General features: G+C 45.4%; 2 protein-coding genes across 10 annotated transcripts in view; one reads left to right on the forward strand and one right to left on the reverse strand.

Moving 5' to 3' along the window:
- The window catches only part of LOC135919931 (transient-receptor-potential-like protein), a 397,285-nt gene that overhangs the window by 180,922 nt on the left and 199,312 nt on the right, over window positions 1-17,051 (reverse strand). The window lies entirely within an intron of this gene.
- LOC135919933 (proton channel OtopLc-like) overlaps window positions 1-17,051 on the forward strand; it is a 153,234-nt gene that overhangs the window by 60,610 nt on the left and 75,573 nt on the right. The gene's annotated exons all lie outside the window — the stretch shown is intronic.

Genomic DNA, 17,051 nt, shown 5'->3' on the forward strand with positions numbered 1-17,051 from the left:
GGTCCACCTGGGCCACAATGCCACCCGGTGGCCAGTGCTATTCCTATGCAACATTCGTGCGGAACAAAGGGTCTGCTAAGCTGAGTCGCTGCCCGAACGTTAACTATTTCTAAAGATTCATTCAAATAAAAAATGCGCCAACTAGGAGAAGACGTGCAGCGTTTGGATTAATAGCTACTGTTAATGTGTTGCCTACAGCCAAGTGGTATGAATGTGTAGGTGTGCCCGTAAAAAATCCATTTGAATAAATGTCCCGTGTTGTGGCTGCCCCGGTCGCTCTACAGAGAAGCTAGCTTGGCTAGCCGTCAGTATTTAGGATCAACACATGGCGTCGCTCGTTCGGTGCAGTTGCTTTTAATGCGCAGCATTCGTTGGCGAGTACCCCAGCAATTTGGTAGCAAAATCGTGCAAAATCGTGTCTGTAACGCCAAAAAACTTGACGCATTTCCCATATGAATACATAGGTCTTCATAAAAAGGGTTGGGGTGGCCAACTTGAAATTGGAAGTGCCATCAGTATCAATTTGGGCGTGATACAGGGATGGGCCAAGCTGAATTTGGTAGTGATATGGGAGTGGCCCAACCTAAATTTGGGGTGAAATGGTAATGAGTCAAACTGAATTTGAGCCTGATATGGGGGTGGCCCAACCTAAATTTGAGGTGATATATGGGTGGGTAAGCCTAAGTTTGGGGGAATATGGGGGGTGGGTCAGTCTGGATTTGGGGATGATACGGGGGTGGGAGAACCTAAATTTGGTGGGATATGGGTAGTGGGACACCTTAACCATGGGGGTGACATGGGGCTGGGCGAAGCTGAATCGGGGGTGTAAAGGGGATGGGCTAACCTAAATGTGGGATTGATTTGCGGTGGGCCATCCTAAATTTGAGGTGATAGAGGGGTGGGCCAGGCTAAGTTTGGGGCTGATATGGGGGTGGGCCAACCTGGATTCGGGGATGATATGGGGGTGGGCCAACCTAAATTTGGGGTGACATTGGGACCGGCTAACCTGACCACGGCGGTGATGTGCGGCGGCGCCAAGCTGAATTGGGGGGTGATATATGGGTGGACTAACCTTAATCGGTGTGTGATTTGCAGTGGGCCATCATAAATTTGAGGTGATCGAGGGGTGGGCCAGCGCTAGTTTGGGGCGGATATGGGGGTGGGCCAACCTCGATTTGCAGGTGGTATTGGAGTGGGCCAACCTAAATTTGGTGGTGTTGTGGAGGCAGCACAGTTTGTATTCGGGGGTGATATGGGGTTGGTCCTACCTAAATGTGGGGGCAATCTCGAGGTCGGCCAATCTGAATTTGGGGGCGATATGGGGGTGGACAAGCCTAAATTTTGGGGTGCGCCGACTCGAAATTTGGACGTCGATTTACGGAAATTCATGCGTGCATGCACCAACTTGAAAATTAGAGGTGGCCCAATTGAAATTTGGGATTGCGATTTGAGTTTAAGAGGAAGCTTTAGCTCGGGCCCAACTCCGACGCGGCGTATTCAAATACATGTAAAACGCAAAAACGTTTTTATGAGATAACCCCTGGACCGATTTTGATGAAATTTGTTGCATTTGAAAGAGAAAGTTAAATTCTAGTGACTGTTGTAGCGGAATTTCTATTTAGGGCTTGAATTTTCTTAAAACGATTTTCAAATATTTGACCGTTTGAAAAAAATAGAAGCACGAAGTTTACAAATTCATAGTTCTGCATAAAGAATTCATATCACGGTTCTGTAAACGGCATCCATTAGACCATTCAAAGCGGACAAATTCAATATGTCATTTTACATCTTACATGAATTTGTTACGTTGGTTACGACGGTTTTGCAAAAGTTGTATTTCCCTATGATTAAATTTTTTTTATGTTCATGTGTAACATATCAATTTTGTCCGCTTTGGATGTACTACTAGATGCAATTCACAGAATTGTATTATCATATTTAGTGGTTGAGTTACAGAGTTGTAAAGTTCATAGTTTCGTTTTTTGAAAATTTTCGATATTCGGCAATTTTTAACGAAAAATTGACAACCTAACTCAAGAATTCGAAACCAACAGTCACTAGATTTTAAGTTTTTCTTTTAAATGCAACAAACCTCGTCAAATTTGGTGCAGTGGTTGCCGAAAAAAACGAATTCTCCTTATACATGTATTTAGATAGGAGCACTCGAGCTAAAGCTTCCTCTAAGGCTGGGCGAAAAGAAAATCGGGCGTGGCCGAATTTAAATTTGAGGGGGGTGGGGCAATTTAAATTTGAGGGTGTGCCAACTTGAAATTCGGGGGTGAGCCTACTTAATGTTTGGGGTGGGCCAATTGAAATTTGGGGGCCTGTTTACGAATAGTTAGACAACACCAGTGGTGTTTCTGCATCTTTTTCATCATCGCAAAGTACGTACATTAATAATTGTTAGCCAATACCCCTCAAAGTGAGCTACCACTCGAGCCTTCCCAGCCCACTGAGCTAATAATGTCACAGGAGTGCTCTCATCGTGACGACTGCGACGTTCAATGTGGAGATCCACAAGAACAAATCGCAGATAGAGCTGACCATTTTCACACCAATGTCATTGTTAACACTACTCGCGCGTGCTAGACGTAACACAAGCCTACAACGATCATAATTCAACTTTCCATTGCACGCTAGTCGACACGCTCTCAGTGCACTATTTCGCCAATCATTGGATAGAGCCTTGCTGGATGTTTTACTGTCGTGTTGCGTCGTTTTTCACGAAGGCCGTCTCCCGAAAAGAGAATACATTTTTGAGATTGACGAGGCAAGCTAGTATATAACTCATACGAAGCAAATGTATAAACGGTTATAGTGATTTTTCAAAAATCAATATAAATAAATAAGATTTCAGATGGTATTGTTTCGACCGGGCATGACAACGAGTTTTTCCCGCCTGTCACAGTGCTTTGATCGAAAACCTAATCATTTTGCTCAAACGTGTTGCCCCAATACTACATGTGTTAAATGTAGAAAAGTGCGGTGCGTGGTCACAGCTTCAAAGCCAGTCTATTTTGTGTACGGTTGTTGATATTGTAGTAATGTGGAGTTTTCTTCTTTATAAGAGCACAAAAAGAAGAATATAACAGATGGTAGCTAAGCGCGAAGTAAATTGGAAGATCTGAAACCAGCAATTATTTTTAATTTGTGGGTTGGTCTTCTCCACCGGTAGATCGCTGTCGGATAACTTCAAAGAATTTTGTTTGTGTGCAACTGCAGCAAAAACGAAAATAATACCATTTCATTGCCAGGACCTCTATGCCCTCCACACACACAAGAAGGACACCAGATAATTGGCAATATCAGTTTATAAACTGACATTGTTTTACTAGTTTCAGTGTAGCGTGGTGCCTGCGGACGGAGTATTTTCTTAGTATCAGTCCAGTGTTAGCAGTGAGCAGCAGTTCGGTCTACCATTCCCATGAGGGCATACTAGCCATTGTAGCGCTTTACTGTAGGACAAATTAAGTGCTAAAAACTTGGTGTGCCTTGTCCTTTCCGCAGGTCGTCCATCCATTCTGTTATGGTGACGATCAACGTTGTGTCCGTCAGGCCTCCTCCTCATTTTTAGCTTCACCATCGCGAGAGTGGACAGAGGAAGGAAGCTTTCTTCACAATCAGCCCCAGTGGGATTTCACCACTCGTAACTCGTAAGGATGCCACTCACATTTCACCACTCGTAAGGATGCTAAGCACATCCTTATTTTCACAATGACTAGAGTACGAAGAAAAAGTAGAGCGTTGGTCGCTATCACTACCATGAACCCATGTCAATGCAGATATAAGTACGTGCAGGGGCTGAGTATGCTAACCTCTCCGCTACCACCTGCTTCCACCACCTTAGATTTTCCAGGCATACCTGTTTCTTGTTTTCATCGCAGACGCATGCAGGGTAAACGCGGATAACTAAAAAATCTCAGTGCCCTTCCACTCTGTGGAGAAACATGACCTGCAAAGCTGTGTATGTGGGTCCCTTAATGGCGAACTGCACCTCCACCGTATGTCGGCCCCGCATTGCACTGTCTTCGGGATCGGCCCACGTATGGGGAGTGCTTAACGCCTGCTTCATCTCCGCCGCGGGTCTCCCCGGCATGGCGTTACATTCGGGATCAGCCCACATATGAGGAGCGCGGAACGCATGCTTCACCACCACTGTGGGTCGGGCCGGTATTACGCTATCTTCGGGATTTGGCTCTACACGCGGACGCGATAGTGGGGAAAGTAGCCTTTAAGAGGAAGCTTTAGCTCTGGTGGTCCTATCTAAATAAATGTAAAAGGAGAACTCCTTTTTCTCGAAAGCCACTGCATCTAATTTGACAAGCTTTGTTGCATTTAAAACAAAAACTTAAAATCTAGTGTCTGTTGGTTTCGAATTCTTGAATTAGGTCATCATTTGTTTATTCAAAATTGTCAAAAATTGCACATTTTCAGAAAACGAAACCATCAAGTTTACAACTCTCTTTCGGCAATGAAAACTGATATCAAAATTATGTACATTGGATCTAACAGCACATCTAAAGCAGACAAAATTGATATATTACGCATGAATCTAAAAAAATTTAGTAATATGGAAATACAGCTTTTCCACAACCCTTGTTCACAACGTAACGACTTCACGTAAGATATAACTCGGCATATTGGAATTGTCTAATGGATGCTGTTTACAGAACCGCGATATCAGTTCTTGATGTGGAGTTAATAATTTCTAAACTTCGTGCTTGTGTACTTTTCGCACTTTCGAATTGTTTAATATCTTTTACCAGAATTCAGGCCCTAAATAGAAATTCCGCTTCCAATAGTCGCTAGAATTTACTTTTCTCTCCCGAATCCAACAAATTTCATTAAAATCGGTCCAGGGGTTATCTAAGAAAAGCGTTTCGGCGTTTTACATCTATTTGAATAGGCCGAGTCGGAGTAGGGCCCGTGTTAAAGCTTCCTCTTAACGACATCGCTGTAAAAAAAAGTATAAAAGAATAAAAGAAAACAAGAACGCTGCAGCCATCAATATCGCCGGCTCAGATTTCGTCATGATGGCACCGTCCCCATCGGCACGGCTCCGTGAGCAGCTACCAAGCTTTCACTTTCGTTATCTTCCTTCCCTCGGCGGCAGCGCATTGTCTTGATGCCAGCGACGCGCTAAATCTGCACCATCATTGCGTCATGCATCACTCCTGCGACCAAGCAAGCTTTCTGCGGCACACGTACAATGCCGCATTGACACCAAAACTTTAAACTGCTTGCTTTCGAGAAAACAGCATGAATAAAAATGGAACGCGACTATAAGGCCACGGGGAATATGTTCGCGGGGCCATACTATTGATGACAGAATCCCGAAAGGCTAGATGTGGTCAGGTTGACTTTACAGGTTTGGAAGGAATGACTGACGGTCTAGTTGCTTCATTATCACATAAAGAACAGCGCTTAAGGTTAGCGCAGTTTGTGTGTGGTTCCTCTTTTGTGTCCCGTCGTGAACTGCTGTTCTTTCTGTCGCTTTACAGATGTTCCTTTTCTGCGTCAGTTACGCCTTCCAAGAGTGTTTACTTGGAAAATTTTTGTTCGCATGGCTCTTACAGAAGCATGTTTAGTCGAAAGTTTTTCGATTGGCTGCATAATCTCGTGGACGGGCTCCAAACTGCTCACTTTCTTTAGCCACGTAAGAACCATTACTGAAAATTTAATTAACGTAGCTTTGTTAATTACGCAAACAACTTCTCAACTTACTCCGCATCTAGAGATTACCAATCTGAACACTCGAATGATAAAATGATGTTAACATTGTTTGTATCATTTCAATAGTTTTGTTTCGTGCAGTTAAAAGCAGCCGGCATATTGATGGTGTTGTAGACATCTTATAAAGTAACTGTGAAAGCTTGGACAGGTTATCTTGACACAAATCAACTTCATGAGCTTAAGCGCATGTGTCAAACCTTGCACGACTGCCTTTACAGCCGATTCTCATATATTATACAAGACGCACCTCAGCGTTACGGTACATCCCACAAGGTGTGCGAGAACATTGTGCGCGCTCCCGATTAGGTTCCTGAGTGTTGGTGGCATCAGGCTCGGTTTCCTGGCATCATATGGAATAAAAACTGCTGCCTGGAGGAAAGCATAGGGTACATTTTCAGTACTTTGTAACATATGAATCAGCACGGATGTGTACGTTAGAACGAAAAGTACTGAAATATTAAGATGAGGATTTCGCTGGATGTATTTTAGCTGTGTAATGATAAGATCTAACGAAAAAATACTGTGATTTTGTGACAATTAATGCTGACATGAAATATGAGCTCCGACACAGTACCCGTGGTGGAACTGGCCCCTGAACTATTGGGATACATTGAACCACGATACGCTGGTTTGATAGTTCGCGCTTGAATTTCCTGTATGTCAGTGCCGCTGTGCAGTGTTGGAGGCCCTTTTTAAACGACAAGCACTATTTTTCAGCTAATATTGAAAGCAACTGTATTCTTTTTTTATGGGGGAGGCTTTTTTTAGCGTCTAACCACAGTTCCAGAGTTATCAGTTAGCTCAAGATGTGCCTGCATGTGTTTCTAACATCCAGTATGTTGTCACGGATTCAATAGCGAAAGAGCGTTATCTTATCAGATTGCGCGCGTGAAGCGAATACGGGCCTACATTCGCCGTCACATTTGAGGACCCGAGATTGCGCTGTAATGTACGACCATTTCAGTCTGACGAACTGACGCCTTGATCAGAGCAAGCACTTTGCGCGCAGCCATCGTTGCGCTTTGAGCGTTTTCTTTTCCCGCGCAAGCTCACCTTATAATGACTTATATTCGTGACTCACTCTTTGGAAGTGTTTTGTTCTTGACATCCCTACAATGTGAGAGTATAGAGGCGCTCCTTCTTCATTGAGTGAATACTTGGAAACGGACACGGCCTTTTCTTGCGTCTGCGTTTACACACTTCCCGCATCAATTTATTTTTTATGCCCTAATTTAGGAGGCTGTAGAACACAGCAACCTTTTATTAACAGGTCGTTTTAATAACACAGAAAATATGAATGCTTATTAGTCGGCTTTCACCTAATGGTAAGGAATTTCAATAAAGATATCTTTATGGTAATTAAAAGCCTATCCTCTTGACAACGTTTAATCTGAGTTCCTCTTTGCAAGCTGATACAGACTTGCAGGTGGTTCGTATCGGGGCCCTCAACACATGTCTAACCGTCAAACAAAGAGTTATTCCGAACGCTTAATTTCAGGAAGGCGTGTTACCCTCCTGTCTTTCATTCCCGTTCGCAAACACGCATAAGACGAAAGTGCTGCATGAAGAGTGTCGTTAGTCAAGACCAACGAGCTAGCGTAACTCACCTCGCTTATATCGCTGTCATTTAGGATTATATACGAAATATATATATTTTATATTGACGCATCACGAATCCAAAAAGAGCTGTCCGTGACCAGCCCAGCTAGGTTTCTTTCATTTCGTACTTCGTAGTAGCGGCTAATAGTAGCTCACGAAGCAGAGCACTGAGTGTGGATATTGCAGAGAAAGTGTTCTATATACTGTCTCGTCACCCACCGAAAATTGCCCGCCGTGCTACTGGCCATTCCTAGAAAATTGTATATGTGACGCCCAGTCATTTGCAACACCGCAACTTTGTTTCGCGATTGGAGAGTCCAGGTGAGAGACAGGGTGGTTATGTAGATAAAGACACGCTATTTTTTGCAGTAACAGATGAAAGCATGAATGAATGCCTTCATTTATTGAGAAAAAATAAGACCAAACATCAGTGGAAGCACGTCTCAGCAGATTGGGAAAGAAGCGGGGGACAAAGAGGAAAAGCTGGAGGCCGGGTGGTAGGCGAAGTCGCAGTTTAGGGGCGAGAGAATATAAGCAAGAGTTGGTGAAACCAGTTGAATTCTAGTGTAGATCTGTGATGTGGCGAGTAAATGATTGGAGTCACCGCCAAGCGTCCGTCATTTGCGGTAGTATAAGCACCCGCCGTTCTTGGTAACAAACGTTTACTGAAAACCAATCTTCGCAATTAATTATTCATCAGCCATACCTCGCCACGTATTTCTTAGTGGCAGGGTCAGTGGATTTCAACTACGCTGTCACGACAAGTTACGACTATAACGTGGCGCTTGCGGTTACGGTTGCCATACTCGTGACTCTTACTATTGTGCGAATACTATAAACATGGGTTTACTACACAAGTTAGTGAACAGACATTTTAGAACCGCGTTTCTCACCTTACATACGCGCAACGCAATCACCATTGCAGCATGTTACGGTGCGCGTCCCTTCAAGACAGAGACAAAAATAAAAGAACGCGTTAGAAGACAGGGTACCGACTTGGGCCTCGTGCCAAACATATCCAAGCCAACAATATTTATTTGATTTCAATACCCTAAAGGCCCAATGCGGGCGTTACGTAGGGGGGGATTCATCAAAGAAACTTAACAATATACAACACAGAATATAAATGGCTGAAGACAGGAATAAACAAGTTAATAAGCCAGGTACAAGTTGACAGGGGCAGAAGTGGCTAGGAACAGGTGCTGAAAAAATGCACAAGTAGCAAATCCCACAAAACAAAACAAAAATCGCACCTTCAGAAGTTACAAAACATGCCATCTAACATTCCACGGAACGTTACGGCCCACACGCACACACTGCAAAAAAAACGAAAAAAAAACGCTCATCATTGTACAGTGGAATGTTCTAAGTATGGGGGGGGGGTACCAAAGAGCTGTTTGAAATGATGATGGTCCAGCGATAGCCGCAATGCTAGAAGGAAGCGAATCCCACTCTTCAATAGCCAGGACAAGAGGTGAGTATTTGTGTCGGTCTGTCCGAGCGAAAATGGGTTTAGTCTTCTTCATGTGATCTAGACGAGCCGGTGTGTGCGGCACCGGGAGAAGATGTGAACTTGCGAATGGTGTGTTGCTGTGGTAGAGAGTATGGAAAAAAGATAAACGGCTGAGTTTTCTGCGCATGACCAGAGGCGGGAGACGGAGCGATATTTTCAGCACCATTACACTTTGATACCGAGAGTAACGGAAAAGGATGAATCGAGCAGCTTTGTTTTGTATAGATTTCAACATGTTAACAAGATAGATAAAATGAGGGTTTCAGATCACGGGTGCGTATTCTATCACAGGCTTGATTAGCGCGTTGTATGCGTGTAGTTTTGTATCCTGGTTGGCTTGGCGTAGTCGGCGTTTAAGAAGACAAAGTTTTTTTAAGTCTTTCGTAGTAATCAGTTCAATATGAGTGCTCCACGATAAATAAGAGCTAAAATTTACACCGAGGTATTTTACCGCCGCTGAAGTTTCAATGATAGTATTATTAACTGTGTGGGCATTAGGAATCGTCTTAGCAGCGGAAGTAAACTTGAGATGTATAGTTGTGTCTGCGTTAATTACCATCTGCCCTACCGCACCAATGAGTTAGCTCAACAAGATCAGTCTGGAGAGCAATGATGTTAACAATCATGCCGTCATTTCTATGCAAAGAGGTTATGTATTTAAACTTCTCGAGTGACAGTCCAATCGGCCACCTACGGGAGCGCTTGAAGCCGCCGGTAGCCATATTGTTAGAGGAAAAGGAGCACGGCTACAGTACGTGGCTGCAAGCACGCGCGACGCAACTGTGCTTGCAGTTCTGCGATGAAAAATCAAATGAGACCCTTTTAGGAAGTATATCAGTCCGGCATTGTGTGTCGCTGTTGTAAAAAAAAAAGAATGTCATGATGGTGGGTGCCTTGTGTTCTGTGTACAATGTGTTGCGAGAACTGAAAAACAGTCGTTTCCTGTTTTCTTCATTCAGTAACCTGCCGCGTGCATCGGCACTGTGATGCCCTTTCGTCGATACGTGGTGCCGGGCCGTATTGACAAAACATGACCTTGAAATACAGTATCCTTATGCCATTTCTTAAACAAATCACTATTTGTGTTAATGAGCATTTTTGCTTTAAACCTTGAAAACAAGAAAAATAGTCAACGATAGGTCTCATTTTTGTCTGGCGTTTCAGTTCTAGCTGAAAAGAGTTGGTGAAAGCAAATTTACATTAAAGCTAAGGCGACCCACAATCTGCACGATGCCGCAAGCCTACATGCGATCCAATGAAGGTCCCCTGCCAAAGTTAAAGTCATGCGTCACTGGCGGCTCAAGCAATCTTTACTTCTTTTTTTCGTTTCTGCATCCGTTCTTCCTGCGTCTGCAGCAAAAACGAGAAGTGGGAAGGCAGATAAACGGAAATTGGTGGAGGCAGGTGGTAGCGTAATGGTTAGAGTGCCCATCTCCCAAATGCAAGATGCTGCATTTGGGAGATGGGCTCGAATCCCGGTGGTTTGTTTGGGAAGACAGCTTTCTGTGCACTCTGGTGACTGCGACGCTCAGAATTAGGCGGCAGCCTGACGACAACGGTCGCCGTCAACGCAACAGAATAAGCGGGCGTGCAAGGTCCCACTTAAAGCGGAAGTACATTCAGCGGAGATACGCTATACTCTTGTCGGGAAAAAAAAAGTGATGAGTAACGAGCGGTGTTGTTGAGCGAAGCTGTAGACCGATAATGTCACCATAGACATGACCACGCTCCAATCCCGGTGCTCAGCGGAAATATACGTCGACAGCATGTCAACTAGCGTGTTATAGATACTTCATTAGGGTCGTTGCGTGTTTGTGTTGTGTCTAGCAGGAGCGAGTAGTGTAAGAGATGACACTGGAGGGAAGGCGGTGAGCGAAGTCCGCGAAAAGTAATTGAGGATAGCCGTATTGAACGTCGACGCCGTGTTGAAGAAAGCCTGCGACTTCAGTTGCTCAGCCGACAGAAAGGCTTGAGTGGTAGCATACCGCTGGGCGTATTTGGTAACCACAGCGATAGACACACACTTTGCGGAAGTAAACAGAGGAAAGGGACGTAGTGAGTTGGCCGCCCTTTTCAAGCTCTGCTTGAAAAATGCATGTGGCGAAGTATGACGCACCAAATAGTATATGCCAACCCAAATGAATCAGCGCGGTCATACTTGCGCGACATGCCATGGTGGCCTGCCACCAGGACATCATGTTTTCATTGGGTACTTGAGAATAAAAACGAGCACATCAGAGAGGTCTGAGGGATGTTTCTACGGTATAAGAACACATCGCTCTCGCCCCCCCCCCCCCCCCAAGTAACTAAATCACGAATATAAGCTTACGAATAGGGGCATCATAAGATCGAGCACTAGGGCGCTTGTTGATCTTGTTCAGGATGACGTCAGCGTTTCATTCAGCGTTTATTTCTGAGAAAATGAGTTGGAGTTACGTTTATTTGCATCACAATGGTGGGCGTAATCAGGCAAACATTGACAGCATTTCATTAGAGGGTGCCTGACTACTCTGTGGAGATTACGTTTAACAATGACAACAAACACAGAAAGCTTTGCTTACATCGATTCGCACATACGTGGGATCCGCATAATATTGTGACTATCAATTTAGGTTCCTCAGAATGGCGCTCATTAACGCAACATTTCCATCCACAGTGAGCATAAGCGGCTGTCGTATCCACAGTAGAATTGATTTAAATGGCTTTAATCCCATGGACTTATCTTCGCCAACTTCCGTGGGAATGGAGTCGTCAAAATGGAATACAGGTGACAGGGAAATCAGGAGGTTGAGGAACGGCACGAAGGCGGAAGCTTGCGCATGACCTCAGGGATATAAAATGACTTTTTGAGCAGCTTGGCCAGGGGGCCATGCAATGGTTTCCACGTCTATTAAAAATCCTCCAAAATATTAAGAGGCCGACGAAAATGCGGGCATTTTGGGAAAGGTGAAACCGCTGGAAATTTCACGACAACCTTAGCCTAAATATTGTCACGTGGTCGTGACGTTGAATAACACAGTAGCAGTACTGTGAACGACAAAACTAACTTTTATTGGGCGAACCTGTGCCCACAAAACAGGCTACACTTATAGCACAACGATAGCGGCGAACACGCTCGGCGATCGTCGAAAATATGATCAGCGGGTCAAGCGCGTCGGCTTCTTTAGAGCAGTCATCGAATGTTTCAGACTAATCGTTCGGACCCGCGTGCCTTCCACAAAGTTCTGCACCATTCGCGTCAGGTGATGAAATCAGATAACATAACGTTCGGCGACAACAGACAGCGGATAGAAGCATCGATAACGTTCCAGAAACTTCGGATACATATACAGGCGCGTCCCACGCTGTGCGATTACGTTTTTTAGGCTGCGAAACGTGGTTGCCCGATAAAGATAAGTATACGTGTCAATATAAAAGATGACTTAACATAAGAAACCATAACGTTGACAGGGTGGCCAAATTCTGGCACAAATAAATCGGCTGTTGAAGCAGTTAAGCTGAAACGCAAAAGTGCGAAATAAGGCGAGAATGTCGGCAAGTGTTAAAAAAAGGTCAAGTAGGTCCTGTGGCCGACGCCAGCGCTCGGCAGCTGTCAAACGACTGCACGTATTAGCGAGATACCTGGTCGTCAGTAATTACAGTATGATTCGGCTCTGAAATATTGGACGCGGACTCCATCACATTGAATACAGTGCATTCTACGGTGTCATTCTTGGACAGATGGTACCCATTCTCCAGCAATGAGGATGGGAACAAATTGTCCCACGGGCCGGCCGTCACCTTCCTCCTACTGCCAACATTCGTTTCCCTCCGTAGTTGCTTAGCTTTTATTGGGTTCGGCTGCTAATCACGAGGTCTCGGGATCGAATCCCATCCACGGCAGCCGTATTTCAATGGGTGTGAAATACGAAAACCCGCGTACTTAGGGTTAGGCGCACGTTAAAAATCCCAAGTGGTCTAAATTATTCCCGAATCCTCCACTACGGCGTGCCTCATAATGAAATCGTGGTTTTGGCAAGTAAAACCTCATAATACGTTATGTAACATTCGTTGAGGATGTCCTGGGCAGTCGCACAACTCTTGAATTTGAATACAATTAAGTGTCAGGAGTTGCGCGTGAGGTCCTTGAATATGTCATCATCATCAGCAGCAGCAGCAGCATGATCATCATCAGCCTGGTTACGCCCACTGCAGGGCAAAGACCTCTCCCATACTTCTCCAACAACCCCGGTCACCTACTAATTGTGGCCATGTCATCCCTGCAAACTTCTTAATCTCATCCGCCCACCTAACTTTCTGCCTCCCCCTGCTACACTTCCCTTCCCTTGGAATCCAGTCTGTGTATAATAGCTGTGTCTTACCAGTACTCACCTACGGGGGCAGAAACTTGGAGGCTTACGAAAAGGATTCTACTTAAATTATGGACGAGGCAACGAGCTATTGAAAGAAGAATGATGGGTGTAACGTTAAGGGATAAGAAAAGAGCAGATTGGGTGAGGGAACAAACGCGAGTTAATGACATCTTAGTTGAAATCAAGAAAAAGAAATTGGCATGGGCAGGACATGTAATGAGGAGGGAAGATAACCGATGGTCATTAAGGGTTGAATATGTGGATAGCCTTTATGGCGTTCGATAGCTGCTAGTCTACATTGCGGCTATATAATAAAGGTGGAACGGCAACATGGTAGAAAATGTGGAGAGCATACAAATTCCGCATATATTATTCCACAATAATTTTAAATAGCGTTCTTGCTTCACACACGTGGATAGCCGCCATAGGAGACTACTTTGGAAACTAACTGCAAGTACTGTATATGTCGTACCCAAGGGTGTACCTGGCCTGGTGGCCAGTAAATGTGACGTAATATTGCGAGCAGCTTCGGCCATAGCATGCTAACGGATGACGACACAGACTGAAGTGACTAGCGCAATAGTGGACAATAGAGAGACGCTACAAGGACAAGCGCCCAGTTGGAAGTTTGCGCTTATCCTTGTCGCCTCTTTAGTGTCCCGTGTCCACTCTTGCGCTAGTCACTTTAGCATGGAATACCAACTAGCCCCCTCTCACACCCTGCGACGACACAGGGACAGTTTGCTCAACTCTTGTTTCGTGACTTTTGTGTCAAGGTGAAAAACCGACATATCCATGTATATGTCCTGATACTTAAGCACATCTAGATTTGCAGCTGCGTCGATAGCCCATGAGTGCGCATTGCAAAGTCGCTAGTGAAATAATTGTGTGCACCTTAATGAATTCGATAAGGGAAAATCAAAATCCATCCACGACGGCGTCTCTAGTAGGCGCGGTGCGATGTTCGGACGTTAACAATGTATGCCGATTGAAGAAAGGCTGCCCCGAAGTGCTTCTGACGGTTAGGCTATCTTCTTTACTCCGTAGAATGAAAAAAAGAAAAAGAAAAGGAAAAGAGAAAAAAATAAGAACCGAATCAAAAGCCCAGAATCAACAATTGCTCGTCGCGAGTAAACGCTGGATGACGAGCAATTTCCAGGCGACGAGCGAATACGCTTGATCAAGAACACTGATAACGCTGGCGGGACAAGCATTGTGGCGAAGTTCAATGCACAGGGATAGCTTTTACTTTTTTATTTTTGTTTGGTTGACGTCATCACGCGTCACCGCGGGAAGTTTGAAAAGTTTAAGGTGAGTACGCCACGTGGTGGCATTCCCGCGAACTAAACCCTCGTGTCCAGAAAAGCTGGATACGAACTCACAAACGGAACTCTCACTTGCTTTTATCCGAAGAGACACTGTGTTAGTGTTTTAGCTTAGTTTTATGATTGCAGAATAGGCATATTTAGCTTCTGGAATGATGAGGGACGTTACTTCTTATATAATGCGGGATGTTCTGTGATATGTGACGGCACGAGTAGCAGCGCGGAGTTGCCTACGAAAGTCGAAAACCGATGAGTATCTTCCCCGCAGCAGCGGTGCACAAGGGATTTTCGGAGAGGCCAAATGCACACCAGCTTCTCCCGGCTCGCTTGAAGGATTCTTAGCCCTACAAAAAGACTGATGCGGCTCGCCGAACAAGCCGAACGTTTCCACGCACAGCGCAACTATTTCTGTGGTTCTGTCACTCAAATCCCTTATATATAGACCAATCAATATAATGTATCAGGCACCAAGTACGCTTTTGGCTTCGACGAAATGCCTTTATTCGAAGCCACAATCGAGAAACTTCAGTACAGCGCCAAATGAAAGAGCCGCGTGACCCTGGATATAGTAGACACCTTTGACTGGACGATATCGCGGCAAATGTAACGAATTCCGGAGTTACAAGTATTAGGCTACAATGCGCGGAAAGGGTTTCAGTGTTTTAAAGCCTTAGCTTTTCTTTGCTCGTAGGTCAGGTTCGCGCTGATGGTGCCGTCTGCAGCGAATGAGATGATCACCAGAGGTAAGAAGCAAGCACTACGCCGCATTGCTCAGTTTAGGGTCATTGCCGCTGTTGGCGCTGTTTGCAGGCGCAGAAGGCAGCACGTTAGAAAATGCTTCCATTGCCTGAAGCGTGCCCAATGACGTGTGCGCTTTCACCACTAGGAAACCACAGTTTGGCGACAGTGACTCAAGGCTTGGGTCCTTGTATGGAACACCAGCAGAATGGGCCGCCCTACGCGGATTACGGGCGGCGAAACCGACCAACTGCGCCCACAGTCGTTCCATTGACGTCATTCCTCCTCCATTCTACCGCAACCATGCTATGGTAATTCAATCGTGATTATCACGAAGTTCTTATGCCATCATTACCACTGCATCGTCGTCATACCATCATCATCGTCATGCATTCAGTGTCATGTCATCGTGGGGGTCATACCATCGTCGTCGGCCCATCTTCATCTAGTTCTCGCCATGCCGTCGTCAACATATAGCCGTTACTATACAGCTCCCTGCCTCAAGTATGCCGATAGACGCCATCGCCACTTGTTACCCTAGAGGAAAGTCATCTATCAGGTCACTGGCACCGTAAGGCACTCGCGATGCTGGCGATATTTGCAGCAATGCTCCTCGCGTCGCCGTTGTTCCGCGATGGCTCGACAGCCGGTTAGACAAGGAGCCAGATTCCGTTGCGTGGTGAACTGCCCCAACAGTGACCTATACACCTGGGGCGTCCATCCGCCTGTCATGTTCTACAACTTCCCGGGTAAATTGTGCGAAAAGCACCAAAAGATGGCATCCATAACCGCCGTGCACAGAGTAAACAAAGTTGGAATGCGAAATTTAGCAATTTTCTTTATAGCTTGCTATTATTCGTGGTAGCATTGTTGCTTCGCCTTGCGACTCAGTCGGTACAGTTTCCTCGTGGCGACGAGAAACGAATTCAGCGTCGGCTGATTGGCGCATGCGACGGACATTGTGCTTTCGCATGATTGTTTTACAGCACGCGCCTGGTCGGTAACATTTCCACACTAGCAAGTTGCAAGCACTTGAGCGCTCTAGCGCAGTCATATGATTAGGTAGTCAATTTTTCAAAACAACGCGGACTGAGCTGTTTAGTGAGAGGGGGGCAGTGGCCCTTTGAATCGCTTTGGCTTTCGATCGTTCCTTGATACCAGTGCAACGCGGCCATTTTCGATCGTGATCAAGTCCTATCCGCACCAATTTTGCGATTGCGATCAAAAATAGCCGCTTCTGCATAGTCCGAAATTTCGGATCCAGTTGGCTGAGCTCGCTCAGCATGACAGTGCAAACGACAGCCTACAAATGCGATCTACAGGATTCAGATCGTGCAAAATAGTCGTCTAAAATTCCTGTGGAAGGCCGGTTGCGCATGGTGGCTGCAAACTGTTGAAGAATGGAGGCACAGGACTGAAAAGATGAGGGCACAACTTGGGGCTGCGAGGCAGCCTGCACGGGGTAAGGCCGGCCTAACTGATCACTTGCGTCACTTAGTAGGGAAACATGAGACGCGAGATTCGCGAACTGAGCAGAGGCGTGCTCTTGAGATCGGATGAGAGAAGTTTGGAGAAATTCCAACACATGAAATGTGATAAGAAAGTGTCTCCACTACGACATGGTGCTCCCTTGTGCTGAGCCAGCCGGTAATTATAGACAGAAGCTTGGTGTCTGCGTATCAAAGGTCAGCAGGTTCACACTGCGAATCTGTTAGTGCGGCTACGGACGAAGACGTGTATTCTGTAACGTGGGCGAGTTTCAACCTGTCTGGAAGCAAGACGGGTTTGCTG

Source organism: Dermacentor albipictus, chromosome 3 (assembly GCF_038994185.2).
Source record: "Dermacentor albipictus isolate Rhodes 1998 colony chromosome 3, USDA_Dalb.pri_finalv2, whole genome shotgun sequence".
Lineage (NCBI taxonomy): Eukaryota > Metazoa > Arthropoda > Arachnida > Ixodida > Ixodidae > Dermacentor > Dermacentor albipictus.